We start from the raw sequence: 4,112 nt of genomic DNA, 5'->3' as shown, positions 1-4,112 counted from the left end.
CCTGGCCCACACCCCATGAAGGGTCAGCCAACTCTATCCCTCCACCTCCTGGCCTCTGAGACTCCTGACTCCAGCACCCAGCCACCACCTGATCCCACTACCCGACTCACAGCAGCTTCCAGAAACTCCTTGAGAGAGCCACTTGTTTGAATGACGGGAGGGGGGGCAGAGGAGGGCAGGCTAGACAGACCAGGGGACACGGTGACTCCAAGATTCTCAGCTTCCCTGGAGCTTTGCTCCAGACTTCAACACCCACCATGCCCCTGCCCCCTCTGGGAGGCTGGCTGCCCTCACCCTCATTTTGCCCCCAACCCCAATCTCAGTCATTCATATGTCTGGGACAGACAGCACCCTGGCCAGCTTGCATATCTGTGGCCACTTTGCTTCCCCAAATGTTCCCCAAATCCCTTGCCACAACCAGGCTTCGGGGGAGGGCTGTTGGGTAAGCAAGCCAGGGAGCAAAGGGGAGGTGTGCTTCGGGGGTGCTCTATATGTAGGGGGACGGGGCATGCAATGGAGGGAGAGGAAGAGCCCCAGTGGGGGCGTGGAAGGGAGCAGGAAGATGTGCTGGGCGTCAATGGGAGCGAATGCTCTCCTAAAGAAAGGGGTTTGAGGGGTGCCTGGCAGAGTGGGGCAGGAGAGCCCTAAGGGGTCTGCTGTGTTCTCGTGGAGGGGAACAGGCATGTGGGCCATCATCATAGGTGGGGGTGGGAGCCTCAGTTGACTGGCCAGGAGGGGATGCATCCATGCCCCCAGGGTGGGGGTGGCAAGAATCAGTGCTTGTGCTCTGGGGCCCCACGCGACAGCATGTGCCCTCACGGGGTAGGAAGCCCTTGTCCCGGGAGGAAAGGGGGGCTGATTAATCGGGGCGCTAATGAGCAGCAGGGAGAGGAAGTGTGGATGGGCGGGGGGAGGTGGCTCCATCGATCCAAGCCGCGGAACCAGCAGCTGAAAAAAAAGTGAGAAGGGAATCGATCTGAGGGAAACGGCAGCTGCTGGGGATTAGAGCCCGAGGTCCACCCGCTGCCCAACGGCCACTCCGCCCCCTGCGTCAGGCCTGGCCCCGCAGCCTCTGCCTGGTCCCAGGGGAGGGGCCTAGGGATGGCTCCCTTAGCAGCTGGAAGCCACTTTGCCCACCCTGGCTGCAAGGCCAGGTCAGGCCCCATCAGGGTCACCCCAGCATGGAGCCTGCCCACACACCCAGCCCTGGCCATGTGTGGTGCCCTGCTTAGGTTGTCCCTAGCCTTTAGGCAAAGTGGCTTCCCCAGGGACCCCACAGCTGGGCTTCCCCACAAGCCTCCAATGAGTCTGGGTCAGCTGGTTCCCCAAGCTGGGAAGATAAGACCCCTGGGGCAGGGTGATGCATCTGGCTGGGACATAGTGTCCCAGAAGGGAAAGTGGGATTGGCATTGGACAAAGCCGCTGAGTTAGCACTGAAAGTGGCCAAGTGACCACAGACAGCCCCCTCTCTCTGTCCCATGCCCAGGCAGCTGCCTCCTATGCTCTCCCCTCCCTGGTAGACTTCCAGACCTTTCCAGAACTCCCCCCACTGTTCCTCCCCATCCTTCTCTCTCTTCCCCTTTCTCCTAATATTGATTTTTCTTTACTGTTTTTTTTTAAAAGGTGATTTAATTGCTTTTTAAGGTTACTTTAGTCTGGGGCTTTGCCAAGAAAGCGGGAAACTGCCCCCCAAACTCTCCGCAGCACTCGTTGCTACCCTGGAGTGCGTACATATCTCTAAATTCACCCACCATCTATTGAGATCTTGGGGTCACACTTCCCCGACAACATACTGGCCTCCATCATGAGACAAATCACATCCTCTTTCCTCCTGAGGGTAGGCAGGACGCCTTCAACCTCCATAAGGAAAGAACTCGGGTGGTAACTGGGTATAAGGGGCATGTGGGGGGTGCTGTGAGGGGAGCTCCAGGCTGCCAGGAAGTGGAGCAGCAATTAGCTGCATGCACACCCCCCACCACTGCCCCACAGCCAGCTGTCTCCAATTGTCCCCAAGCCCCCAGCCTCCAGTCTCCCAGATCTCCAGGAATCTGGTGATGTTCTGAGGGAGTGCCCCCATACTTCCAGCTCATCTCTTGACCTTTCCCTCCGCTTCTCACCAGGCCCTCTGGCCCCCTCCCTGTCTCTCTATACCCCCTTTGCCTCTGGCCCCGTCCCCTCTCTCCTCCCTCTCCCCGCTTCCCTGCCTGCCTCCCTCTCTGCCCGGCTGCAGTTGGGTGATAATCTCCCTCATTTAGCCTCCCGGCTGCTTCCCCGGCTCATTGCCCAGCTGGTCCCTGGGGCCCGGCCCAGCTTCTTCCCCACCCCCACCCCAGCCCTGCGCCCAAGCTCCCCCACCCCTCCCTGCTTCCCCCACCCACTCCCGGGGGACCAGCTGCCCCTTGCAGTGAGGCATCAGGGACAAATGTGGCTGGCCAGGCCCTGAGCTGGGTGTGAGCAAAGGGGGCGGGGCTGTTAGGGACCCTGGACTGGGAGTGCGGGGGAGCTGGGTGTTGCGGGGTCAGAATGTGAAGCCTCATCCAGGTTCCTTTGCTCTCTGGTTGTCCCCATTCCTCAGATTTATTCCCAGTCCAATTCACCCGCCTCCGCCCCCCAGGGGATGAGCTTCCTGACAGTGAGATGGACTGGGACGAGGTTTGGTAACAGGGCGGAGTGCAGGGGGGGCGGCGATGCATGCAGTGGGGGGGAGAGACAGGGAGAGCAGTGGGTTTCTGGCTCAAGGTTCCTGGGAGGAGGCATGGAGATTTTGTTTGGGCAAAGTGCCCCAAAGGCAGACCCAGAGACCTCCCAGGATCCAGCCTGGGGGGTTCCAAGGGTGCTTTCTCAAAGCACAGGAACCCCCAAGCTGATGCCCAGATTCCTTGCCTGGCTGGCCCCATTCAAAAATGCTGTGACCCCCTGAACTCCTAGACAGCATTTTCCAAAAGGTGCCCAGCCTCCCTCTGCACCCAGAGGACACCCTCCACAGCCCAGACACCTGGCCCTGGTGCAGACCAAGTGATGAGCCAGTGTGGGACAGATGTGGGTGGTAAGGGACAAGGATGGGGGGGGCTGGGGCCGAGCTGGGCCAGGCCTGGCTGGTGAGCACAGAGCGGTGACAAACGGGCTGTGCAGGGGCCGAGGGGCGGGGGGCGGACGGCGGCTGATTTATCTGGGTTATTTATGCCGCGGACGAGGCAGGAGAAGCGGTTAATGAGAGTCCCAGAGAAGGGGGGTGGGGAGGCCCAAACGTGATCTCAGGCGACTGAAGAGGGTTAGCGTCCCACCGCCAGGCCCTGCCCCCACTGTCCGCCAGTACTCCTTGCACCCCCACCCCATCTTTCCAGGGCCAGCCCAGCCCAGCACCTTCTCCTGAGTCTCATACCAACACTTCCCATCTCCTTTCGGGTACTCCCAAGCCAAGGCAACGGGTCCCTGGGACTATAAGGACACCAGGTCCAAGATGGGATGGGGGCATCAGGAGGAAGTGGGGAAGACACCAGGAAAGGGAGGGCAGGAAGATGAAAAATCCTGGCTGGCCAGAAACTAACAAAGTCTGTGGGGCCTGCGGGGGAGGGCTGGGATGGACGCAGCCATCGTGGGAGTGGGTGTGCAGCCGACAACCTCGGAGCTGAGGCTGCAGAGGGCAAAGGGCATGGGGTACAGAGGCGGTGTCAGCCAGTAGCCACAGCGGGGGCCTGAGTGGCAGAGACAGGCTGGCCGGGAGGGGGTGCTGGTCAGAGAGCGGAGAGAGCTGAGGAAGGAGGGGGAGAAGATCCAGGAAGGAGGGGGAGAGGGCTTTGCAGCAGCGAAAGCTGCTGGGAGCAGATAAGGCGGCACAGCAGCAGGAGGGATTAGAGCTCCGAGGGGCATGTGGGGAGCGGTGTGGGAATTGGGGGGTGGGGCAGGGAGGAGAAGGTTGAGGGCAAGACACTAGGGCCAAGGAGATAAGTGGGAAAAGTGAGGGCTGTGAAGACGGCAGGGTTTCATCAGGGGCCAAGAGGTGGTCATCGACGGGGAGAGGAGAGAAGGAATTCCTGATCCTTCTCTCCTCTGTCCTAGGAGAGGGGGACTTTTCTGCCATTGACAGAGCCCCCACCCCCCACCCCCCATGC

Source organism: Gorilla gorilla, chromosome 11 (genome assembly GCF_029281585.2).
Source record: "Gorilla gorilla gorilla isolate KB3781 chromosome 11, NHGRI_mGorGor1-v2.1_pri, whole genome shotgun sequence".
Taxonomy (NCBI): domain Eukaryota; kingdom Metazoa; phylum Chordata; class Mammalia; order Primates; family Hominidae; genus Gorilla; species Gorilla gorilla.
The sequence above is the reverse complement of the archived record's forward strand: the minus strand, read 5'-3'. Positions refer to the sequence as shown.